General features: G+C 41.6%; 1 pseudogene; it reads left to right on the forward strand.

Annotated features, from left to right (window-relative positions):
* The first annotated feature begins 21566 nt into the window (after positions 1-21566).
* On the forward strand, positions 21567-27282 carry LOC125395271 (SH2B adapter protein 1 pseudogene; annotated as a pseudogene).
* The last annotated feature ends 680 nt before the right edge of the window (positions 27283-27962 follow it).

Raw genomic sequence — 27962 nt, forward strand, 5'->3', positions numbered from 1 at the left:
TTAACTCAGAGTTCCCTGCGGTTCACATATTTTATTCAATCCCTGGAACACATCTGGAATACCATATTAAATTTAATAGTCAGGTGTTCTTAAGTTCCTCTAACTGTGGTAATCTTTTGCTTGTGTTTTAACAAATTAAGCTTGCCTGAAAATCAGAGTGCAGAGCTAAATTACTAGAAGCCACCTTTAATCCCAGTACTTGGGAGAAGCACACTTTTAATCCCAACACTAGGGAGATGGAGAGTAGGAGGGGTATGGTTGGGTAAAGAGAGAAATGTAAGGTGGGAGGAGACAGATCAGATACAGTCTGAGGATGCAATCTGAAATACATCTGAAATAGTCAGAAAGAGGATGGAGTCTGAGGAGGCAGTCTGAGGACAGACTCGCCCTTTTGGTCTGAGCATTGGTGGAGTGAAAAGTTCTCTCTAGTGGCTGTCTGCTCTGCTTTTCTGATCTCTCATTTTTCACCAACTAAAATCTGACTTCAGGTTTTCTGTTAAGAACAACAAGAATTTGTGCTACATCTAACCGACAATTTTTCAGGTGTTCCTTGTCCGTGATAACCCTTGACAGTTTTAAGTACTGGTCCTGTATTTTGCAGGCTGTTCTTCTTCAGTTGAGAATTAGATGACATTTCATGATTAAATTGGGCATTAGGAAGACCACAATTTCAAGGCAGCATTGTTATACCTAAGGTACTGGCCAGAAAGATAACTCAATGGGTAAAGCAACTTGTCATGAAGTCTGAATGCATAGGTTTTGTCCTTGAAACCCATACAGTAGAAGGAGAGAACCAAGTCTCCATTTGAACTTCATGTGTACACACACACACACACACACACACACACACTCACAGTCACAAACACACACATACAAATATATAAAAATATTATTTCAAAGGTGTTCATATCAGCCTGTTCATCAGTGTGGTTGATGATGGATCCCCACCACTGAGGCAGTTTTTGTCAGGCTCTTCCACAGCTTGAGGTTGTTCATTATTTCCTTTCTCATGATGTGTCCTTTGGAACAAGTCACTAAGTGAACCCCTACTTTTGAAATGAGAATTCATTTCAAGTATGTACTGATGAGTATTTATTTTAGTATCTGGCTTATAATCCGGCAATATTTTCTTTGAGGCTCAAGAGGCTCCCTTGCCACAAGGAACTCTTTCAGTTGACATCTCTTTACTTAAATTACATGTAGGGAATGTAGGGGACTGTGTGTAACATTTCCCTTTTGGCACTACAGAATTTTCAAAGCCCATATTGCGTATTTCTAGCCCAGGTTAAAACATCATTTTTTTTTTTTTAAAAGAGGCTTTTGGCATTTGTTCAACTATGTTCATAGCAGCATTATTTGTAATAGCCAGAACCTGGAAACACTCTAGATGCCTCTCAACTGATGAGTAAAGAAAGTGTGACACATCTACACATTAGAGTACTACTCAGCGGTAAAAAAACAATGACATCTTGAATATTGCTTGCAAATGGATGGAACTAGAAAACACTATCCTGAATGAGGTAACCCATACCCAAAAGATGAATATGGTATGTACTCACTCATAAGTGGGTACTACCTATAAACAAGGACATTGAACATGCAAAATAGTCAGAAGGTACATACAACCAACAAGTCCTTTAAAGGAAGAATGGAGAAGCAAAATGCAATCTACCCAGACAAATAACTATTATTGGGGATGCCTGGAGAGCCACTGATTTTGAGTCTGTGCTGGAAGCCCAAGGAGTCTGGGTTCTGATACCAGTGAAGAAAAGCATCAGCAGGAAAGGTGGCAACACAGGGTCAACCAACCCACAGAGTAAACAACATCAATTTATCCCCAAGTTCCACATGGTAGAAAGAACAAACCAACTGCAAGTTACTCCCTTATAGCCACATAAGCCCTTTGATCTGGGTGCAAGTACACATATATATATGTGTGTGTGTGTGTATATATATATATAATTACACACATATATATGTAATAAATGCAATAAATGTATGTATTTAAAACATAATAAATTAAAAATATATTAAACATTAATTATAACTGGTTGGTATATTAGCTCAGGCTCCTTATTAACTCTTATAACTTACATTAACCCATAATTCTTGTCTTGTGGCTTGATACCTTTTATCAGTGAGACATTTTCATCTTGCTTCTTCTGTGTTTGGATGATGGCTGTAGACTGAATCTTTCTTCTTCCCAGAATTCTCCTGTTCTGGTTACACCATCTATAATTCCTGCCTGGCTACTGGTCAATCAGTGTTTTATTAAAATACAAGTAACAACTCTTTACAGTGCAGAAGACCATTGTCCCACAGCACTTCCTGTTTGTTTTATTTGTTTCTTTGTTTTCTACTAAGTGTATTTTCAAGAGCTTTATCTATAGAAAAGACCTTATGCTTCCTAGACTGGCCTGAATCCCTGGACTAAAGAAACATTTCTACTTCAGTCTCCAAAGCATACCTGGCTTATTGCACTAATTTTTTCCATTCAGGCTTATCTTTTCCCTTCTAGGGCTGTTTCTATTTCATTTTTCAAGTTTACATGACATGAAACTCAACTGAAAAAGAAAAAATAGCATACATTACATGTATATTAATAGTAAATTTTTATTCTCACTCCCCAATACACATGGTGTATTTGGGGGCAATACAAATTTAGTGTTCACATATTTTTTAATTGAGATACAACAAAACTGGAACTTGGGACCAGCTTTCATTTATACCTGCTGACTAGTGATGAAATAGGGTGTGAAGACACTCACTGTTAGTCTGAGGCCAGCCTGGGCAATACAGCAAGTTCCAGGCCAGCTTGGGTTCCACAAGGCTCTGTCAAAAAAAGGGCTAGGATGAGGCTGAGTTGGTAAAATGCTTACCTACATGTATCAGTCAGTCCTTCCAAAGGGTCATTGCTGCCTCTAATTGTGTCGATGTGGCCATAACCTTTACCTAAATTTATCTTTATTATATAATACCATCCACTTTTTTCCAAATATTTTCATTCATGAAATTTTGATTTGCTTATAATAGTTCTATCTTATATTCCAGTTATTTTTGAGATAGAATCTGCCTGTCCCAAATGGGAATTTGTTGTCCTAGATGGTATTGCAAGAGTGTTTCACTATCACAGGCAATATTTTTATTTTCAATCCTTTTTATGAGCAAAGAATTTTCAGCTTGCTTACTGTTATGTTCCATTGTAAAAATCACTTCCTGGTATAAGATGGCATCAATATTTATTGATTAATTGACTATTTTTTTCTCTGAAATTCTCTACATCGAATGATGCTTCAGCCTACTAAGTCTGCAATGATTCACAGAAAATAATTGATTTTCTTTTGGTCAGAGCCTTTGAATTCTTTTCCTTTTGCTAGCATGGCTTTATTGTTGTTGTTGGTGTTCCTCAGTTCTGAAACATAAGATGCACTCTCTGTGTTGGTATTCTCTAGATACTGGAAATATAAAGTTCAGTAAAACACTTTCTTCTATAACCAGTTCCATTTCACACAGTCAATGTAATAAACATCCAGAGAAGCTAAAGCATCTACTGGGCAAATATAAGATGATGTAGCTGCTTTTGGAATAAGCATAGCAGTTCCTCAAGCAATTAAACATGGAGTACTAGAAATTTCAGAAATTATAGATATTCACCCCAAAGAAAAGAAAATTTATGTCTACATCAAAGCTTGTGCTTAAACATTTAGGGCAGCTTTATTTGTTACAGCCCCAAGGAGAAACAGCTCAGACATCCTTTGTGTTGTGCACAGATAAAGTACTGTCTATCCATACAATAGAGTAGTCTTTGGTATTGAGAAGAAATGAAGCACTTACAGGACTGCATGGATAAACTTCAGAAATGTAAGAAGCCACTGACAAACTCCCATATATTATATGGCACTATTTATGTGAAATGCTCAGAATATGGAAATGTACATATATGTATATGTCTTAGTGGTGTGGGAGGTCCTTCTGTCTATGTGTTGCTTTTATTGGTTAATGAATAAAGAACTGGCTTAGCCTATAGCATGGGAGGAGGAAGGCGGAGTCAGAGAGATGGCATGAAGCCACTGTCAGAGACAGACTTAGTAAAACTTTGCTGGTAGACCATGACCTCATGGTGATACACAGATAATAAAAATGGGTTAAATTAATATGTAAGAGTTAGCCAATAAAAAGCTAGAGCTAATGGGCCAAGCCATAATTTAATTAATATAGTTTCTTGCTACGGACTGGCTCAGGGGAGTCACTCAGACCATGAGGGAATCAGGGCGAAGGACAGAAGATTTCAGGATACGGCGGAGGAATTGACAGACAGCCACTCTCAATGTATTTTGAAAATGCTGCTGTGTTTTACTTATTCAGTGTGAGGTTTTTATATTATTACAAACAAAGAACTTGGCAAAGGCATACATCATCAGATCATAAAAAAAAGCATAGAATAGTTTACAAAAAGAATCTTTGAAAATGCTTTGACTTGGGCACAAGGACTTTCGCCCAGTCTGTACCAGGCGGTTGGCAGGGCTAAGTGACCTTGTGTTCAGAATATCTTGGGGTGTGAGAGGAGAAGGCCACTATCTTCCTGGGAAAACTTTCTGTTAGGAAATTTTAGACATGATCTCAAACTTGTCTGAATCTGGTTTCATACCATAAATCTCAAATTTCTTCCCTCCCTGACTCTCAGGGTCAGATGTTGTAATTAGCCTAGGTTTATTCTGGCCATAATGAAGGCTGCATAGGCCTCCTGCACGTAATTCTCAGGCAAACATCTAGTGTTGCTGCAGCTGTTTTCCTACAGAAGGCTTCTAAGGTTTCTCCTGATAAGAGCAACTCCTTTTGCTCCACATCATTAAGGAATTATTTTAACGATGATTTCCCTATTTCCAGAACTGGCTATTTCTTTAACGGCTTTAATGAATAGGGGCGCAAAACTCAAAAATGTCCTCAGCAGTCTTGTTTGTATCCGTAGCTGCCTGGAATAGTCTGATCTGTTAGCAATATGCAAGGATCACAAAGAACACACAGATAAGGGGAAAAGACAGACATATAGCACCAAGTACAGTCAGGTCGAGTCAGTACAAATGGCAACTCAGGTAGCATTGCACCACAACTGATTGCCAAGGGACAGCCTAGGACACAACTCCGAGAAGCGCAGATCCTGATCCTTCCGGCAATATTTGCCCATCCAGTCAGCATTTCTGGTACACTGGCGAGACAGCCGTGGATGTAGCAGTTTCTGTGTGTTATTTTGGTTCTGGGTGTCTGGGACGAACAAGCGGTCTCCTCTCTACATCTTAGTTGAGGTTTTTATTACTGTTAAGAGACACTATGGCCATGGCAACTTTTATAAATGAAAACATTTAATTGAGGTAGCTCCCTTATAGTTTCAGAGGTTCAGGCCATCATCATCATGTCAGGGAGCATGACAGCATGCAGGCAGATGTGATACTAGAGCTGAGCGTCCTACATCTTGACCCAGAGGCAACAGGAAGTCAACTGATTGTCACACGGGGTGAAGCTTGAGAAAAGAGACCTCAAAGCCCACCCCACAGTGGCACACTTCCTCCAACAAGGCCACATCTCCTAATAGTGTCACTCCTTTTGGGAAAGAAAAAAAAATTAACAAAGTAATGGTTCTTCTGCAATAGAGGCACATAAGAAATTTGGGGATCATGAGAAAACCTTTGAAGTTGGATTTGGTATTAGATGTACATGTCTTTGGATTCACTAATATCTACAAATAGTGAATTGTATTTCTTTTTTCTTTTCATTTCTTTTTTTTTTTTTTGAGACAGGGTTTCTCTGTAGCTTTGGAGCCTGTCTGGAACTAGCTCTTGTAGATCAGACTGGCCTTGAACTCACAGAGATCCTCCTACCTCTGCCTCCCAAGTGCTGGGATTAAAAACTTGTGCCACCACTGCCTGGCGTGAATTATATTTCAATAAATCTTTTAAAAATAGATAACTGACCAAAACTTGTAAAAAGAAAATTACATGTCTACCATCTCTAAGCATCTGCCAAGAGCTCACGCTACTTTTCCACTGAAAGACGTCCTACTTCTGTGCACCTGATCTGTTTCCTACAGAAATCTCTAGGTGTTTATTTATATTAGTGTTACCCACTGTTGTCAGTTCCACCCCCTACCCACAAAGTGTTCCTTGAAAGGAATCTCCCTCCTTATTTAAATTCCACTTGCCCATAACAAATACAACAGATTTTGTAATCAAAGAAGAACTTGACAATATAATTAGATTAATATCAAGATAGAAGGGTTTTGTTATATTTGGGAACAGAAAAAGTTGTAAAAACTTTAAATAGTTGTTTGGTGGAAAATATAAGCATGGGGCATAAAAACAGTAGCTGATGAAAGATACAAAGGAGACTGTGCCAGTCAGCTCAAAGTTCCAGCACATAAGTCCCAGGCATGAAGAGGTCAAAGGAGCTGAATAGCAGGAGCCTATTCTGCTGTTCTAAGTAAAGTCTGCTGTTCCAACTAAAGTCTGCTGTTCTAACTAAAGTCCACTGCATAGAACTGAAGCTTGCCAATATATTCTAAGCAAAATAAGCAACAACAACAAAAAGCTATAAAAAACCTCAAGAAATGTAGAGAAGGACAAAAATAGAAAGTTGTCAATACAAATAATATAGATTATAAAGAAGGGACTGGGGCGATGAGGCTCTGGGTTCATTCCTGAACACCAAATAACATGAGAGTGATGGTGTGTGGCCTGTAATCCTAGTACTCGAGAGAGAGAAAAACGAAGATCAGAAGTTCAAAATTATTTTCAGCTCCATATTCAGTTTGATTCCTGTCTATATAGACTCCAGCTGAAATAATAATAAAAATATGTCTAAAATTAAAACCCACAAAATATAAAGAAAGTTTAGGCAAAGCCTTTTGAGTACAGAAAAGGCTTTTTCTTAAGAGTGGCAGGGTAAACCAAATAGGCTTCAAAGCTGTTTTTACCAGAGCTTCTCTGTCACTATCAATAGTTCTTTTCAGGTTGTGTCAAGCAGTTTTGGTCTACAGTATGTTTTAATTCCCTTTAAAATGTCAAGGCATGTCCACCAATTTCAGCTGATATTTGCCTTCTGTTGTGTTGTATCATCATAAACTTTGCATTGTAACAACCAACACCAAAGTTTTTCTTGGTAGTCTTATAACACTGTGACCATTGTCTTGAAACATCTTTTCATAGGCAGAAAAAGTCAAGTAAGCTCACAAAACCACATTAATAATAGTAGGAAGAAATACCACAGGGGAGCTCAAAAGCAGTTTATTGCAAAGGTGGAGACAGAGAATAGCATACGTACTTGTTGACCAAGGCAGTGTGGCCCTAAGAATAGTCACTGTAAATGACACTTACTGCAGGTTTTATGCATATATGAAAGGGTTTTTCAGAGATCCAAGAGACAGACTCATTCAGCAATATCAGCAGTCTGATTCCTGAGCCCACATCCTACCCACCTGTCTAAGTTATTTTCTGTTGCACAGTAAATCACTATGACCATAGCAACTTATAGAATAAAAAAAGAATTTATTTGGGGTTTAAAGCTCTCTAGGGTCAGTCCGTGACCATTATGGTGGCAGGAAGCATGGCAATAGCAGGTAGACAGGCATGGCACTAGAGCAGTAGCTAAGAGTTTATATACTTTTCCATAAATAAGAGGCAGAGATACCTAACTGGGAACAGTGTGAACTTTGAAATCTGAAAACCCACCCCCAGTGACGTACTCCCCAATCATTCCCAAATATTTTTACCAATTAGGAACCAGACGTTCCTGACCCTCATAGGTCTGTGAACTTATCATAATGCAAAATGCATTTAGTCCAACTTCATATGTGCCCCTAGTCTTTCACAGTCTCAACACTGTTTCAAAGTCCAAAGTCTTTTCTGAGACCCAAGACAATCTTGTACCTGTAAGCCGCTGTAAACTTAAAATCAAAAAGCAAATTATATACTTCCAACACACAATGGTACAGAATATGCATTGTCATTACAAAAGGAAGGATTGGGGGCATAGTGAGAAAATACTGAATCAAAGCAAGACCCAAATTCAACAGGGCAAATTCTAAATCCTATAAATAAATATAAATATGTAAATATTTCCCTCTTCTCTAAGTTAAAAAAAAATTGTTCTTTAAAAAGAAGATAGGTTGGGATGCCCCGAGTGGCCTGCGAGCCAGGCAGAGGCTGCCGCCAGAGCAGTGCAGGGTCCCTGGGCAAGCAGCAGAGTCAGGCGGCTGGATGCATTGGATGGCAGAGTAAATGGACATAAGGCTATACATAAAGCTAAACATTTATTACTTAGAGAAGAGGGAGATATTTATTACTTAAAGAAGAGGAAAACAGAGAGACATAAAGAGAAGCATAGGGAGAGACAGAGACACGTGTGTACACACCATAGGAGGACAGAGAGAGGGAAGATGGCGACAAGGGAGATCAGAAGTGGCTGGGGAGTGGGCGTGGTTAGTCCTTAAAGGCACTGCAAAGGAATAACACTGTACCCTTCATGACTCTAAAACCAGAACCACTGTGACCTAACCTGCCAAGTTCAGCTGCCTGCTTGTGTGGAACCTGATGTGGTATGCCCTCTGTATGCTATGAGTATGTTTTATTACTGCTGGTCAATAAAAATGCTGATTTGGCCAACAGTCAGGCAGAATAGAGCCATGCAGGAAACCTAAGCATAGATAAAGGGAGAAAGAGAAGGAATCAGGGAGACAGCAGCTGCTGGAGGAGGAAGATGCCAGAGCATTGCTAGTAAGTCATGGGCCACAGGGCAATAGGCAGATTAACAGAAATGGGTTAATTTAAATATGGAGAGCTAGCCAGTAGGAAGTCTGAGCCATTGGTGTTGATTTGAGAACTGGCAGGAGGTAGAGAAACCTCCAGTTACAGAGCTTGACCACCACCTTGAATTATCTTTGCATAAACTTAGATTTGTTGTTGCTTTTTAGGACCAGAAGCCACCCCCCAGGCCTTTTCCCTTCAGAAGTGGCAGAATTTCCGGGGTGGGGTCCTGCCCTGAGGTGACTGACTATTATTCCCTTTATTCCACTTCAAACCAAGCCTCTCCTTATCTCTTTCAGAACGCCTTGACTCCAACATTAAATTTCGTGGTGTTCAAATTGTGTATTTAGTATTTCTTTTTGTCCTGCTAGGGCTTTTTCATTGCAGATTTGCACAAGAGTGATTACTAATAAGCAAGCAGCATAGTCAATATTAAGTTGTCTTGAAATCGCCTCTGCCAACTAAATTAATCCATTATTTTTCAATTTTGCCTTAGGTAAGATTTTAGGACAAGGACAAAAGCATTCACATTCTCTGCCAAAATATCACCAGGATAGTCTCTAGCCTGATTGTTAATATTGGTTCCCCCGAAAACTCTTGAGCTGGGCCTCCATTGTCCACAGTGTGCTCTGCAGTCTTATCTTCCAAGCTCCTAGTAGGTTGGCCCCTTAAGCCCCCTATAGCATTCAACAGACACTTCCTAGTCCAAAGTTCCAAAGTCTTCTATGTTCCTCCAAAGATCAACATTGTCAGGCACCTCAGAGCAATAGTCAACAAGGCAACCCCCCCCACACACACACACAGAAAGAGAGAGAGAGAGAGAGAGAGAGAGAGAGAGAGAGAGCGTTTATTTCATGCTTATAGTTTCAGAGTCCATAGCAACAACGGCAGGGAACATGGAGTATGCCATTAGGCAGGTAGGTATGATGCTGGAGCACTAACCGAGAGCTTACATCACTATTTATAAAAACAAGGTAGAGAGTGCTAACTGGGAATGGTGTGGATGTGGATTTTGGAAACTTGAAAGCCCACCCCAGTGACATTCCTCCAGCAACAAGGCCATACCTCCTAATTACTCTCAAATAATACCTCCAACTTGGGACCAAGCACTCAAATATATGAGCCTATGGTGACCATTCTCATTCAAACCATCACCCCACTACACTTCTGCCTGATAATTCCCTACACTGCTGGTTGATTTTATATAAGACACACACACAGGCACTCTCTGTGTCTTCTCTCTCTCACTAGCACTATAAGCTATAATTAATTGATATTCTATAGGAAAATACCAAGAAATGTCTGAATTATGAAAGTACTATACTAGTAACTCGCCTAAAATTACTGTTGTCCACTCAGTGTTCTGTGATGACTATCGGCTAACACTTGTATTTCTGTATTAACTTTTTTCAATGCCTAGATTGCCCTGCCAGCCTCCAGAATAATAATTACTACTCATTCTTTATGATGTACTATATTTATCAGACATTCTTGTAACCTATTCTTTGGAAGGCCAAAGCAAGAGGAATGCTGCAGGATGGAGTCTAGTCTAAGCTATTCAGTTCCCAAGTCCATTTCACAGCAAAACATCATGTCTCAAGAAGACAGTAACAAAGATACAAAGCAGCATCTCCTCCTATAGAGATACTTCTCCAACTCATCCGAGAATTAGTTATAGACTTGACTAGGTTCTCACTTATTTTGTTTATATACTCTTTATACCATCTGCGAATGTTCATTGCAGAATAAAATACACTCTAAATACTTTAAACAGAAGGAGATTTAACACTGTGCACGGTGTCTAGGCTGGGCCTTCTGGGGGGATTTTCATAATACAATAGAACTGATCAACTTAGAACAAGAGCATACTCCATAGCTGTGATTCAGTTCAAAATGTCAGAATTGGACAGTTGGTCACACTTCTGCTGAAATGGCCTCTCTACACTCAGAGGACTGGGAAATGGGCCTGGGGGTGCCGCAGCAGAGTAACCACTGCTCTCTGGGTCATGTTTGCCAATGGCAAATAGTCACAAGCAGAATAATAAGTCCTTCTGAATTACATGTGAGTATATCCAATTGGTAGACCCTAATTTATATCCAAATGTCTAGCTGAAAGAGAGGGTAGGGAATCTTAGTTTGAGATCTTTCAGTCTTTGTCAAATAGCAAGTGTCTAGTAAAGACAGAAATGGAAGCTGAGTGAGACAGTCTGCCTTGTAGACTGTATTTTGATGTGTGTTCTTTCATCAGAGGCTGGCAAAAGAGAGTAACAATATTTGATTTGTCCTGATCTCAAATGCTTAGATGATCAGTACCGAAAGATATTTTCAAAAACGAGCAGTTTCTTTACAATCTCCCATATGAGTTATGATTGAATTCAAAGGAAAATCCAGGGCATTATTCCTATTATTGGCTTGGCACAATCCATGCTTCCTGAGCAGTATGTGCACAAACCTTACAAGGCAGGATTATGGTCTGAATGGGAACTATTTACCTAACTCAGCTATTTCTCCAGTGAGAATTATGTTAACAAACCACATTCCATTCTTGTATATGCCCAAACCCCAGAGCTACATATTTGGGGATTTTCCTAAATCCTATTTCATCACAGTAGCTCAAGAAAAGTTCAGGCTATCCTTGTGGAACATAGTTCTGGATCCAAGAGGAAAACCATTGTTGCTGGGCAGAATACTGCTGCATGCTCCTGGTTCTCCCCACAGAATGTCATTAGTAAGCATTTCTGAAAATTGAACTTCCTAAAATCTTTTCTGTCTCCCACTTCCATACAACAGACATGAATACAAACCCTCCCTCTGACATCAAGGGCATTTACTATAAAGTCCACACTACCCTTGCCAAACAGTTGCTGCTTATACTTGCTCTAAAGAACCTATTCCCCTGGGCAGCCACGTGTCCACCTCCATGCTTGACCTGTCACTTTTCTTTTGTAATGCCCACACTTTCTTCTTATTTAGAGTGGAGTCTAGTTTTCTCTGTTTCATGATCTCTCTGTTCTTCATAACTGAGTGCCTACCCTATCACTTCTACACAGTTCTTTTGAGCAGTCCATGGCCTTTAATATTACCCTATCTGCTATGCCTAATATGGTTTTCTTATATACCTTAAGCTGTCATTGGTTGGGCCTAAATGCCTAGTATTTCAGTTAGAGAATTTGGTTATTTCATCATATAATTATTTCCTCATACAATTATTTTTGTCTTCAGGTATGAATCCAGTAATTCACATGGGTTAAATGTGTAATCACAGGTAAGAGTGAGATGGTCATGATATAATTTTTCTAACTTATTATGATTAAAGCAGTACAATTTTGATCAACTCCTATACATTGCATTCCTCCTCCAGTCATTCTAGAAACTTTGATTTGAGGCAGTGTCTGATAGAGCCCTGGGTGGCATCGAAACCATTGTGTAGCTGAGGATGATCTTGAACTTCTGATTCTCCTGCCTTTGCCGCCTGAATTCTGGGATTATAGGCAGATAATGGGATTGTATGGCCACAACCATGGCCAGTTTTTTTTAATGGGATTCTGTATATAGAACCTGAGGTTTTGTGCACGTTTTGAGCAGTCAACCAACTCAGCTTACATCCTCGGCCACAAAGGATTCTATTCTCCTGCTGTTATTGTCTTAGTGCCTACCTGAATTGAATGATGCTGGGACATACGGCAGGTACAGGACAAGCATGAGCAGGAATGAATCTGAGGATTCATGGTATCAGACACAATTTCTCAGTAAACTAATTGTCTTTATTAATCTGGGGTTCAGAGTAAAATCTGAGTTTGAGGTGAAAGTTGGGAGTCATCAGCTATTGATGTGAACTGAAGTGAGGATACTGGACGAGATCGCCTGAAAATGTTCTGCATCTGTGGGAAAGATGATTTGCTAGTTTGTCTGAGTGTTATAGAAGTCTAGAAGAAAAGATAGTGTAATCCTCAGTCAGGTTTGGGCACAGAACATACGGAGATCACCACAAACACCATCAAATGCAGCCATCTCTTTCTGTTTCCCTTGGACAAACCCAGCAATTTCGTGGAAAGTTTTATGATGTCACCAGGGTAAAGAAGCCGACAGCAGCATTTATCATTTATGAAAAAGCACATTAATAATTCACTGTTTCAATTAACATTTACTGTTAATCAAGATCTCACGTCTGAAAGCCTCATAGCTAGGCTCAGCAGGTCGGCTTACAACCAATCTCCACCTGCCAGAGATGAAGCCACAAAGATACAAATGCCAGCTTTTCTTAAAGCGAGAGATGGGAAGTACCTTCCAAAGAAGATGCTCCTGAAAGTCAGACACTCCCTGATGTTAAGAGAAACTTGTACCTCCAACTGGGATGTGGTGACTCCCAACTTTCACTTTGAACTCAGATTTTACCCTGACACCCAAATTTATAAAGACAATTACAGCTTTATAAGTACAATAATATAGTATAATAAAATTGTCAGGGTTCCTGTCTTGGACCTCATTAAGAAAAAACAAGGATTATTTTGAACACAAGCACTGCCTCCTTTGTGGTTCTGGTTTTGTTCTCTTTTTTTTTTATGACTTTGTGGATCAAACGAGGTACTTTATACATTAGCCAGCATCCCCAGTCTGTTCACAAGCACTGTGATACTGCAGTAAGTGATCTGACAGCTGAGATTGCTCGTGAATTATCAGCAGGCAGGTGGCATATACCACATGGATACACTACTGGGCCACCCTGGGCCATGGGATGTTTCACATCTTGGGTAAAACAGACTAAAATGATTTAGGATTTCATTGCTTTGTTCCTCCAACTTTTTTTTTTTTAGGTCAATAGTATACCATTAAAAGGTCTTATTCATAGGGGTGATGAATCAAGTTTTTTACTTGATTTTGGTATATTTGAGATTATTTTGACTGCAGATTAGGAATGGAGGGGATGAATAGAAATAGGAAAACTTTGGCATGTTTAAGAATTTGGACTCTTGTGTTTAGATTGTGTTTACCAAAATAACTGTCACCACACTCTTCTCTGTAAAATGGATACTATCTATTGTGAACATTAGGTAAGCCTTTAATATGTAAAGATATGATGTTCCTCCAACTTTTACCTAATAGATTTTGGACCACAGTTTACCACAGACAACTGAAACTGAAACCACAAAAAGTGACTATTTTAGTCAATGGTTACCAGAAAAGGATCATACAGAAGTGGCTGCCTTAACTTGGTGAGTCCTTAAAAACTGGGAAAATGATGCTGGACTATAGCTCTTCACAGCTGATGGCTTCTGGCAGAGTGGGATGGGGAAGGACTCAGTTTTCTTTAAGGGGCTGGCCACCAGAATGGCCATGCTACAGTGAGTATATGGGCAACACAGACTGGACTTGGTGGGGCTTTTTCTGGTTTTTCTTTTGGGGGAGGTGCAAGGGTAGGAGGGTGGAGCTGGGAGGAAGGAGCAGTGAGTGCTGTATGAAATTCTCAAATAATTAATAAAACTACCGTGTTGTGGGGAAGGGGACCTGAGGACTCCCCGAGGAAAAATAAGTCAGAAGAAATGCACTGCAGGCACAGGTAATAACTAGTGTGCTGACAGTGGGTGGGAATGACCGACCTTGTTTCACAAGCAGAAAGTGTCTTAGTTAATGGAAAAGGTGAGAAAGGATGAGAGACTGAAAAGGTCTAACCTTGTGGGACCTCTTAGCCCAGCTGGAGATTTTATTATGAATGAATTTTAAAGCAGGAGAGCAGCAAGGCTGACTTACATTTTAAAAGGTGAACTCTGACTCACAAGAGTGAATTTTGTTGGAGCAGGATTGCACAGGGAGTTGGAAAAGCAACAAAGCAGAAAAACGCCAATGGTCAACTAGCGCCGCCAAGGCGGAGGTTTGCAAAAGCAGGTGGATTCACTTAGAGTTGTCTCAGTTACTATTCCTATTGCTGTGACAAAACGTTCTGCCAAAAGGACCTTAGAGAAGGAAGCTTTTTTCTCTCTCACAGTTTAAGATACTGCCCATCACAGCACAAAGTCAAGGCAGTAGGAGCTTCTAGTAGTTGGTCATATTGTCCACAATATAATTAGAAGAGAGTGATAAATACTGTGTTCGACCCCCTTTCTCTTACATATGGAATCTCTCCCTCCCCCCCCTCTCACACACACACACATCCTAGTCCTGAGAATGGTGCCCCCCAAACTGGTACAGGTTTCTACCTCAGTTAACCTAATAAAGCTAATTCGCATAGGAAAGGTTGGATACTGTCCTGGTTTGATTTTCTTTGTTGTGATAAGCACCAATACCAAAAGCCACTTGTGGAAAGATATTAATTCATCTTACATATTACAGTCTGTCACTGAGGGAAGTCAGTGATAAAGACCTGGAGTGATGTGGGATTCCCCTCTTTATGCTGTGAACCATTGGTTAATGAATAAAGCTGGTTTGGCCTATTGGCAGGGCAGAATAGACAAAGCAGGAAGGAAATTCCAAGCAGAGATAGACGAGAAAGTAGGCAGAGTCAGGGAGACGCCATGTGGCTGCCAAAGGAAAGAGATGCTCTGGACCTTTACTGGTAGGCCACAGTCATGTGGTAATATGTAGAATAATAGAAATGATTTAATTTAAGATGTAATAGCTAGCTAGAAATACGCTTAAGCTATTTGTCAGATAGTAATGTAAAAATTAATATAGTTTCTGTGTAATTATTTCAGGTCTGGATGACTGGGAATGAACGAGCAGTCTCCACCTACACTGGAGGAACTCAAGCGAAAACCACAGAGGAACACCGCTTACTGGCTCATTTCCAGGCTCACAGTCAGCTCTCTGTCTCTCCTCTCACTGGGAAGATGAATATATGTATCAGGTTGGCCTTCAACTCACAGATATCATCCTGCTTCTGGCTCTTAAGTGCTGGGATTATAGATGTATATCATCATGCCCAGCCTTCAGCTGCAGTTTTAATAGCCCAGGTCCATCTACCTCCCTAAAGATCGCACTGCCCACAGTGGCTAGTCACCCTGCCCTCTTCATCAGTTGGCAATGGAGAAAATATCCTTAAGGACATACCCACAGGCGACTCTGATCTCGGCAACTCCCCAATCGAGACTCCTTCAGACACCCCTGGACTGTGTCAAGCTGACAGTGACAGCAAACTAGGAGAGACTTACCTCATCAAGATAATCCTTCACAGACACAGGGCACATACACAGGCACCCCACTCTTACTATTTATAAACACGCTTTTCAGATAAAACTGAGATCATTCTCACACTAACCTGTTGCAGCCATCTCTGTGAGAAGTGTGCTTGACAATGTTACTGCTTCGCTCAGCCTCTTTAACCTCTGTTTGAACTGCATGAGTGTTAATCAAAACATTGCCTTAGTACTATTTCTAAAATTGTGACCTTTGCTAATATAATGCTGAAGTTTGACAGCTTTATATAAACAATAGAAAAGAGTCCATCACAAGCAAGGTCATAGACTAGCCTAATCTAAACACCTCACAGGTATGTGTGTAGGTCTGTCTCCTAGGTGACCCTACATCTTGTCAAGTTGACAATCAACTGGTGATAGGCTGGACACATGAAAATGGAAAACAGGTATATTATTGAAGCAACTCTGGAAAACCCAGATTTTCTTCTTGAAGCCACTGAATGTGATAAAGTGTTTAGGAACACTAGAGGCTCACTCAGAGCATCTGAAGAAGAAAATTCAGAAAACATATCTGCCCCACAGCCTCCACTGTCCCACAGTCTACTTCAATATGCCAGTACTGCAGGTATGAGCCAGGGAGTGCCCAACTGTGTCTGTGGCAAGAGTCCATGAAGATTCCTCACTGCTATGGCAGTGTCCTCATTCAGATCACCAACATGGAATATGCTTTTTTTCAAAGTTATACCAACCTTGGGGTATATAAATCTGTTGCATGGGTACATCCCAAAGACATCCTGAAGCTGAGTATTCTACACTATTCAAGGCCACAGCCCAGAACTACACTATAGGCAGACTTCTCTGTCCCACCATTCAGTTCTCAACTAATCATACAGAGACTTATTAATTAAAAATGCTTGGCTGATAGCTCAGACCTGCTACTAGCTAACAATATTTTAAGTTAACCCTTATTTCAAATCTACACACTGCTATGTTGTGGTTGCTTTTTTAAACATGACAAGTTCATCTTGCTTCTTTCTGTGTTTCTTCATGACCCTAAAACTCTTTCCTTCTTCCTCTTCATGCTCTCTTTTTGTCTGCAAGCCCCACCAAACCACTACCTGTCCAGCTATTGGCAAGTCATCTTATTTATTAAACAAAACGTAGTGAGATGTATTCACACAGTGTAAAGAAATACCCTTCACACCCTAGAACCTTTGTGTCATTTTCAGTTCTGGGCCTCACGTTTGCATCAGAATGAACTCCAGCAGGTTTTCCTACCAGCAGATCTCCTCATGTAAATAATTTGCCTCCCCAAGCTCAGTATACATGAACACAAGGCCATGAGGACAACCAGCTTTTGTTTACACAAGAAGAAAATGTTCTTCTTATGTTTCATCCCAGGGCAGGCTGGTTTTACTGATCATATATTTAATATAATAATTTTAGTATTTGATTCCCAGTAAAAAGAGAATCCTTCCAATTGCTATCTCCATGAATATATAGAGAAGGCTGCTGCAAAATCACATTTTCCATTATTCCTGGAAAGCAAACTTAAGCCTATATATTCTTTAATTCAAAAAATGTGTGTCTAAATGTATAAGCTAATTCTTTAAAACACAAGGGTTATGTTTGAATCAAAGCAAACATGGAGACTGAGAATCCTCTAGAAATATGTTATCTTGGAGGCAAGTGGGGAGTACACCATTTTGAGGTGAGGCAAACTAACTCACAAATTAATTGCTGCAGGAAACATCCATCCTGCAGAGTCTTTTATAGACAGCGTGGCTCCTTCTGTAGAAAAGACCAGGCACAGAGAGCCAAATAAATGCTTCTTAATGCAATAATGGTAAGTTACTGCTCAATAGTGGGCAGGGCCCAGAGTCAAGCTGGCACAAATCGCTTCTCTCCTGTCATACTGTATTATCTAAAATAAAAATAATGTCGCTGTGAGCTATGCTTGTATCTTAGGTTGTAATTTTTTGGTTTGCTTTAAAAATCTTACCTTCTCTTCAGTTTTCTCATTCCGTTCTTTCTAACCTAGCATTGGGCTGGGCCCAGGGAAGCTGCAATAAGCACACAGGAGCACATAAGACTGTTGGAGCTGATGAGATGCTAAGGATGAGCCTCTTATGTGAAGCAGTAAGGAAGGAAGGGCAGGGGGAGAGTACTGAGTGACTTAGGAGAGAACTGCAGGAGGAAAGGGGGCAGCTAACAGGAGGGGAGGAGGAGGCGTCAGAAGACACAGCTACAGGAGCATCTTCTCTGGAGAGGACAGAGCAGGTTTCATGGAGTCAACTGCACACTCTGAGACTGTCCTTCCTGGACCATGCAACTATCCTCAGGTGACCTGGTTCTTCCGCTCATTATCACATACCACAGCTCCCTGTGAGGCTGGCAGAGGGGTGGTGGATGTTTTGCTGCCCTAGTCCCACAGGCCTCTGGAGGAGACATTTTTAAAGGTTTGAGACAGAAATCCAAAGTGATTACAGCGGTGACTGTGACGCTGCGGGAGTCACGTGTGCCCCTCACAGAGAAGCAGTCCTGGGAAACCAGGGTCCTGCCATTCTCAGCACTACAGATGGCAGGGGAGAGAGGAGGGCAGACAGTGCTCACTGACCGAACAATTACGCGGGACACTGATCACCCTTATCTTTGATATTGTTTCTTGTACTATGAAACAGTGCATCATCAAACTCAGATTTAAAGTTAACTTACATCAAGTGAATATGTACTTGCCTTTCACTTCTAGTGTCTGTCTGAGACATGGTCTCACATACCCCAGACTGGAATCAAAGTGACTATGTACTCCAAGAGAAACCCAAACTTGTTCTAATCCTCCATTCTGCACCTCCTGAGTGCTAGGATTACAGACCTGCAACACCATGTGTATGGTACTGGAGATCAAATCCAGGGCTTTGTGTGTGCTAGGGAAGAACTCTACCAACTGATCTCCATCCCTGCTCCCACTTCTGTTATTAATGTAGACATTGAAGATCTACTAGAAGATGTTTCAAGAGGAGATATTAATGAGAATAGAGGGTTCCTGTGTATCACAAACTAATCCTGGGCTTGAAAAATGACTCAGTGGATTAATAAAACTGCTACATAAGCATGACAAGAGTTTTGAACCATACATACTTGTTATTTCAGGGCTGTGAGAGGCAGATATGGGAAGTCACTGGGCTTGTTGCTCATGGACTAAATGCAGATTCATTGAATGATTTTGACTCGAGGGAAAAGGAGTGGGGAGGACACCTGACAGCCTCCTCTGGCTTTAAAGTGCACATATATGTATGCATTTGCATATACATGCATATATACCTACACACTTGTACCTATAATAGTCTACCTCTGTCTCTACTGTCTCTCTTTCACACATACATGACGTGCGCACATACACACATACCCCAAAACCTGGTATCAGATGGAAGGGCAAATGATAACCAGGAGATAGATTACAATAACATAGTAATCCTAACATTAATATATTTAGAACAAGAATTTGGATGGAAACAATGATAGTTATTCTTTACCCATCAAACTAGCAAGTCTGCAACATGCTCAACGCTGGCAAATTTACAAGCATAATGCCCTCTGCACAGGATTCTAGGAATAGGTTCCCAGAGCTCTAAATATCTTTGTAACCTCTGATCTATGATTCAACTTCTGGGATAGATTATAAAGAAATGATATTAAATGAGGTCAAAGATGTAAATACATAGTTGTTCACTAAAGCACCATTTATGAGAACAAGCCAAGTGTCTAATATTTGTAGAATGGTTAGTGAATTAGAGTAAATCCATACAGTAGAAAACAACGTCAAATGATAGGTACCAGAAGTTTTTATTAGGGGCTTGAGAGATGGCTCAGTAGCTAAGAGCACACTGTTCTTACTGAGGACCTACAGGGTGGGGGTTGTTGGGAAGCATGGGACTCACAACCACCTGTAGCTCTGTCTCCAGGGGATCTGATTCCTCTGGCCTCTATAGTACCAATATTGATGTACACATTCACACACACACACACACACACACACACACACACACACACATTTATATAATTAAAACTAAATTTCTTTTAAAGTTTTTAACAATATATAGAAGATTTGTAAAGTTACCATTATTGTAGACAGAAGTTTAAGTCCTGTCCAGTCCCATAGCCATTCAGCCCCTAAGAAACACACAGAGGCTTATATTAATTATAAACTGTTTGGCCTATTAACTCAGGCTTATTCTTAACTACCTCTTATAACTTAAATTAACCCTTAATTCTTGTCTATGTTTAGCCACATGGCTTAGGTACCTTTTCTCAGTGTAGCATTCTCATCTTGCTTCCTCTGTGTCTGGCTGGTGACTGTGTCTCTGTCCTTCCTCTTCCCAGAACTCTTCTAGTCTGGTTGCCCAGCCCATACTTCCTGCCTGGCTACTGGCCAATCAGCATTTTATTGAACCAATAAAATAACTGACAAATCTTTACAGTGTACGAAAGCATTGTCCTACAGCATTTCCCCTTTTATTCTTTTCAAAATAAGTTTCTGAGTCTAATCTCCTTTTTTGAGGTAGGGCAATTATGTAAGCACAAGCAAGCGCATACAAGCTCACAATGAGTAAACAAAACTGACCAAGACACCTGTCAGCAGACCAAAAGTGTGGTAACTAATGACATGTGCTCCTAGCCAATCGTAACACACCAGCAGTGATCATTAGTTTCAGAAGGACCAACCAGAAACATTCCTGAGGCAGCTTAATTTTGCTAACCCCATATAAACCCCTGACCTTTTTTGGTTTTGTTCTTTGTTTTTCGAGACAGGGTTTCTGCATTGGAATCCCTCAGAGTCTGAACCATTGCATCTGTCTCTTCCCTTCCCCCTGGGAAACATGGATCGCACAACAGGCAGCGGCAACAAGCCTGCAAAATTGTAACTTGCACCTGACCTGGATGAACCCTTTCCTTTTGCTCTCTCTTTGAGTTCTCCTTACCCTCTTTTGGGAATTTTTCTTTCTTGCTTGGTGCTCGGGCTGGTGTCTTGAGTTTGCTCCTTCAGCTGTTTTCCGTGAGTTGACCCCTATTTTCGTTTTCTAAGCCCATGGTGAATGGAGCTTTCTTTTCTGTCCCTATGTATTTTTTTCTTTTCCCTGTTTCATCGTCTTGGTTAGGAATTCTCCATCGTGACTCAGTTTGTCCCAGTACCTCCACATAAGGGCTGACCACCCAGGAGGTAGAACCAATAAAGGACCCTTAGTCAGGTCCTTTTAACCTGGAATCACTGTGTAAATGTATGGCCTAACAAACCGCGGAAGTTCCTCACTATAAGCAGCACACTGGGTCAGCAAACAGTACTTTCCCTTCATTCCTTGTCCTTGTCAGACTCCCTTGTAGCCTGAGAGCAACTAATGACTTGTCCCAGGGCCACTCTCTGGGATGGTCTGAAGGCTCTCTTGCTTTCCAGGGAGTCCTGACTGCTCTTCGGAGTGTGGACTGTTAACTTCCGCTCCTAGCCTCTCATCCCAACTAATCCGGTTACAGTCCAGCAGTTGAGAGCCATGGGGAGCTGGCTGTTCTCTTAATTCACAGAAAGGCTTTTGCCGTTCAACTGTGGTTGAATCCCCTTTCCCTTCTGGGATTGGAACATTCTCCTCAGATGGCGGCTACTTCTACTAGCTTGACTCTGGAGCTGAGCGTGGGGACCAGGATGCAGTTGTTGCTGCTCGCCCCATGTCTTCTGGCCGCTTTCTTCTTTGCTGTAGCTCCTCACAGGCTCCTCCTGGGGCCCATTGTGAATGATGCTCCTTCCCCGGAGGATGGAGTCATCCCTTCTCTGGAAGTGCTGCCATCACCCTTTCCCCCAGGTCGGCAAGAGTTTTGTGAGTCCCATGTGAGGGCTCCTGCCCTAGATTTTACCCAGTTTTTGCCTCTACCTGGCCTCCCACCCACAATATGTAGAGCCTGGAGCAAAAGCTGCTTTTTCTGGCCATTTTGAAGCTGAGGTGGCCTGGACCTTGGGCTTACTCTCCCCAACTGTCTTGACCCCACTGATTCTTGGTGTGCAGACTGAACCATCACATGACTTGCCCCTTGACAGCTGCAGAAAGGGCAGGGTCCCGGCTGTGATGGACCCATCTCTATCTTCTGAGGACCTCGCTGGCCCCCTTCCTTCTTCAGTCTCTTCATGTTCTACAGCATCCTCAAAGTCTCAAGAAACTTTACTTTTCCTTCCCTTCAGTGGGTCGCTCAGTCAGAATTTCTATAAGAGGCATCCTGCAGTGGCAAGGGGCCATTGACACTTCCTCCCCAGTTGGGCCTCTGAAGGCCACGTCAGCCCTTCAGTCCTAGGTGGAAACAGCAACTCCAATTCCTCTGGTGGTGCTGGGACGGTTAGTAGGGGATTGGCTAGTGACGGCACATTCCCTGGGGACAAAGGGACTTACCACTTTGAGAGACTGAGATTGAGTGGTGGAGGGGGAACCTTGAAAGACAGAACAGTAAATGTAACAATCAGCTCTGCCCTTTAAGAGACAATCCACGCCCACTCCCCCCCCCCCAAGCTGATCTTTAGCTTCCAGCCCGAGTCCCCTCTCTTTTCTGTCTCTTTCCCTAAGAGACAGCTTCTGCCTAGCTCCATTCTCCCCCATTTCTTCTTCCCTTCTCTCTCTCTCTCTCTCTCTCTCTCTCTCTCTCTCTCTCTCTCTCTCTCTCTTTCTCTCTCTCCCCCTCCTCCCTCTCTCTCTCTCTCTTTCCCTCCCTCCCTCATAGTCCCCTTTTTCCCCTTACCCTCTCTCCCCTTCCCTTCCATAACCCACTAAATAACATCCAACCTCACTCTGCATGGCGAGCCTATCCATGTCTCTGTCTCTCACCCACCGCGTGGCTCCCTGTCTGGGACCAGCTGCCTTTGGAGACCTGCAGCAAGGTTTCGTGGTGTGCCATTCCATTTGTCTCTCCTCACGGCACTCGCTGCCCCTTGTGACCCACTGCAGCCACTTGGAGAACTGTGCCTTCCCTGCCTGGGACTGGCTGCTCTTGGGACCCACTGCCCACTGCCGCCACTTCGGGACCTGCAGCATTTCTGCTGCTGCAGACACTTGGGAATCCACAGCATACTTACTTAATCCATTACAGGAATGGTACAAAGAGAAGAGCTGTTCAGTTTTCTGGGGGCTGAAGAAGCTGCCCCTGACCCAGCAGGAGTGGGTCATGGAGGAGGGGCAGCTGGGATGACCTCAGGGGGAGGAGGGCGGTCTCAGTGGCAGAAGTATCTTCTCCTGCTACAAAGTGAAGGAGGAAAAGGAGGAAGTTGCTTGGAGTTCTTCATGCCACCCTAGGCATCCCAGCCCCTACTCAGCATTCCCTGTTCTACTCTCAATGATTTCTGCACAGCCATGACCCTAGATATGCCTGATAGGGAGAACACATTTGTGGTTAAGGTAGCAGACCCTTCAAAGTACATTCTGGAGACAACTGATGTACTAGATATGAAGCCCAGGTGCCTGACATCCAGTTTAAGCCCTGGACTCTGCCCTACTATCAGCCCCTGTCCTATGACTCTTCCTCTGGCCTCTGGGAGTGCCTTCCTCACAAAAGGTAACACAGAAAGCCTGGAGTTGCCCTGCCTGAATCATTCAGAGAGTCTGCCCAGCCAGGATCTGCTGCTGGGACCCAGCAAGAGCAATGACCGCCTGTTGCAGGGTTCTTATGCGGGCCCTTCTGAACAGTCATCAGCAACCTTCTCCCCTAGTTCTGCCTGCATTGCTGCTCCCACTTTGACTCAATGGAACTGCTTCCTCTGAAATTGTCCCCTCACATTCACATTGAGGAAGGGCCCTGAGCAGGGACAGTTCATTGCCTCTCAACCACCCCACTCCCCCTGGATACCTCAGAAGTAGCCACAGGGTCGTTCCTGTTCCAGGGAGAGTCAGAAGGTGCTGAGGGGGATCAACCCCTCTCAGGATATCCTTGGTTCCATGGCAAGGTCTCTTGACTCAAGGCTGCCCAGTTAGTGCTGGAAGGAGGCACTGGCTCTGTTGCAAGGAGGGCTGCTTGTTGGTTCCTGGCTGCCCAACTAGCTTAGACCCGAAATAATTATACACATAGAAACTATATTAATTAAAACACTGCTTGGCCCATTAGGTCTTATTGGCTAATTCTTACATCTTACTTTAACCAATTTCTAGTAATCTGTGCATTGCCACGAGGCTGTGGCTTACCAACAAAGTTTTGGCATGTCTGACTCTGGCAGTGGCTCTATGGCATCTCTCTAACTCCACCTTCTTTCTCCCAGCATACAGCCTAGCTTTCCTTGCCTAGTTCTGTTCTTCTATGCCATAGACTCAAAGCAGTTTTAACCAATAAAAGCAACATACAGACAGAAGGACCTCCCACATCATTTTCCTTTTTCTGTTTATACAAAAGGCTTTCACATAGTAAAATTACATATAACAAAACAGTTATCAAGCAAGAATTACAGTTACAACATTTATATTTACTTTATCTTTTATAGTAACTAAGGAAAAATATATCTATAACTATCTATCTATTCTTCAACTCCATCAAAGACTCCAGAAGGATATAATATTACCTATATATTACTGTTTAGGAAGTGCATTATAAGCAACTTCCAAAATTCTACAGTCGACAGAGACATCTTGCTGCCAGGACAGTCACCCAAAATTCTTCTGTACTGTTGGGGCATCCATCTTCAGCCTACAGGTCCACAGTATCTAGCAGACTTTTTCACAAAGCAGGAAATTTCAAAGACAGTTCCACTTATACTGGCAGTTTGTCCATCACATTTGTGTGTGTGTGTGTGTGTGTGTGTGTGTGTGTGTGTGTGTGTGTCCTACAGAATGTCTAGCAGACTCTTTCATGAGTCAGGAACCCCAAAGGATCATCTCACCTTTAGGCAAGTTTAGCAGTCACTTCTCTGTGGGTCCTGCGTGTCCAGTTTATCAAGAAGTCCAGGCAAGAACAGTTTCTTTCCAAATGGTCAACCAACTCTATAAAGTGCCTCTTCAAAGCCCATCATCCTCTTGAGACAGGTTGGTGTTGCCAGGAGCAGATATGTCTCACTGTCATGAAAAGTCTTAAGTTCTTAAACATTTTAAATGCAATATTCTGAAGGTCTCTGAAAGATTTGAAGAATACCTATCTAGTTGAAATATATCTCTGTACATCTAGAAAATCTAACTAACATGACTACAAGTTTGACTATTATAGATGACTATTAACCTCTATTTATTAATTATACATTATATTTTTAAATGAACTACAAATCACAATACCTTAATCAAGAGCAGAAAAATACATATAACAAGATTAACCTTAAATTTGCATCAATAAACCAAGATCCATACCCATGCAAATCTCTATAGCATATCCCCTTTTAAATGTAAAGAAACATTTACAAACAATATTTGGGAATATGGGTGCAATTCTGTCAAAACTTCTTCTTGCTGTTTATTGAGTGAAGTAATTTTTTGAAGGTATTCATAGCAACCTCTTGGGGGCTTGTAATCTATCAAACCATATTAGCCTGGAATAAATCCACAGGTTCTCATCCTCAGTGGAAACAAAAGAAGATCATTTTTTCCAAAGCAACATATCCTTAGACCCAAATTTTGAAGTCATGGTACCTTTATAATATACATTCTGGTTTAGCTTAGCAGCCCATACAATGAAATGTTTCTCTGTACTTAGCTCCCTCACAGTTCAAAAAATTCAAAGAAAACATAATAATATACATAATCCAGACTCTTTGTGCATAGTCCATCTTTACGTGGCTTATTTTTCTTTATTCCTTTTAATCTGTGACTATCTGTATTCTGTCTCTTTAAAGATTTTTTATTTAAATGATTTACTTCTTTTTCAACTCTCTATACTCTTTTTCTTCTCTTTCCCAAGCCTACATACATTTATCAAACACCGTGACCCATTTAGAGTTCTTTCATGTCTGAATTTGCCCTTATTGCAATATCTTTAATTCTTTATTGTCTTGAAGAGCTTTTAAAATGGTAAGCAGCTTAGTTGCAGCTGCTTTGAATGCTGGATCCACCTCTCTCTACTTTTAAAATGGCGGAGATACCATTATTGCCAGTTCTGGGGCCTCCAGGTAAGAGCCATGCTCAGCACTTTAACTCAGAATGAGCATGAAGCACATAACCCTCCCCCCTTTTTTATCTTAGTAATAGCTAAATATGCCCTGAAGTGCACTGTGTGGCCTGAAAATATCTCTGTGTATGGCGACAGCAATCTGCCATGCTCTCTTGCCTGTGCACACCTAGTAGACCTGATCCTGCTGCCTGCCCAGGTGGGGAGTACTTAGCCGTGGTCATGGTCTCAGTTACTTTCCACCAGGACCTGAGTGGACACACAAACACCTGGACCCACAAATACCATTCAAATGCTTCATAGCCAGAGTTCATGCTGGCAGCACGGCCCAGGAAGCCACATTTTAAAACTGTATAAGTTTTGTTTTGTTTTTGCTTCAGCTGAATCAGGAAAACCTCTCTTAAAGGAGCCACAGCATACCACCAGCAAACAGCAAGAAGCTGTGTTAAACTCTGTATTTTTGTGTCTAGAATTACTTTTTAAGCTCTCTCAGGTTTTTAAGTGGATTTTAGTTGGCCACGTGGATGCCAGTCTGTTGCAAGGAGGGTTGCTTTTTGGTTCCCAGCTGCCCAGCTAGCTTAGATCTGAAAAATCACACAGAAACTGTATTTATTAAAACACTGTTTGGGCCCGTTAGCTCTAACTTCTTATTGGCTAACTCTTATGTCTTAATTTAACCCATTTCTAGTAATCTGTGCATCGCCATGAGGCTGTGGCTTACTGGCAAAGTTTCAGCATGTCTGACTCTGGCAGCAGCTACATGACATCTCTCTGACTCCACTTTCTCTCTCCCAGCATACAGCCTAGCTTTCCCTTCCTTGTTTTGTTCTTCCCTGCCATAGGTTCAAAGCAGTTCTTTATTCATTAAGCAATGAAAGCATCAGACAGACAAAAGTACCTCCCATACCATGGCTCCCATAGTGCCTTCCTGATACGTGAGACAAGATGTAATGAATATGTCCTCACTCTCAACTTCTAGGGCAGGGCCAAGCACCTGTGTTTGGCATTGAAGAGGAGAGTCACTGCCAGTTTAATCCATTTTCTAGTCCATTTTTGATATGTTCGAGCACTTCCAAGTCCTTCCCATCCCTGTGGAGTCTGGAGGCTCCAGTGATCTTGTCCTTGTCAGCTATGTGGCCTCCCAGTGGCAGCAGCGCCAGGAGAAGGGTGGGAGCCATACCGGAGTGTGTGAGGGTTACTGATGCTACCCTGATTCTTGTTATTTTGACCAAGTTCTCAGACATGCAGCTTGAAACCCATTACAACTGATACTCCATGCGGATGGCAGTCTTTTTTACTTACAGTATAGGCTTGAATCAGAAAAAGACGCATTAGATACCTGAGAGGATCTAGGACACAAATGGTGGACTACATAATGCATATTAACCCTCTCTTCTACCTTTCACAGGGTTCAGAAGAAGGTGTTGGGTGGAGCTTCTTGGCTGTAGAACCTAGACAAAGGTCTTAAACCTTTCCATCAAAAAATTCTCACTAGCAAGTATGGCCCTTGATACATAATACACATCTAATATGTTTAATTAATGTTACTGAATATAGATATTTAATTATGAGTTTCCTAGGTTGTTCTCTGAGTAGAAAATAACTCGTGCCAGAATCTTTTCTAAGAACCAGTTTGTGCTCAACTGGTTACTGGAAGAGGACTGCTTGTTCATCCTGGCTGCCTGGCCACTTATAGTAATCTGTGTATCGCCTTGTGGCAGTGGCTTACTGGCTAAATTTTGGCAGCATGCCTTACTCTGGTGGTAGATCCATGGCATCTCCCTGACTCTTTCCTTCTCCCAGCATTCAGTTCTGTCTTCCCGCCTACCTAAGTTTTGCCCTATCAACAGACCAAGGCAGTTTCTTTATTCATTAACCAATGAAAGCAACAAACAAACAGAAGGACCTCCTACACCACTCAAGTACTATAACA

Source organism: Myodes glareolus, chromosome 7 (genome assembly GCF_982192425.1).
Source record: "Myodes glareolus chromosome 7, mMyoGla1.1, whole genome shotgun sequence".
Taxonomy (NCBI): domain Eukaryota; kingdom Metazoa; phylum Chordata; class Mammalia; order Rodentia; family Cricetidae; genus Myodes; species Myodes glareolus.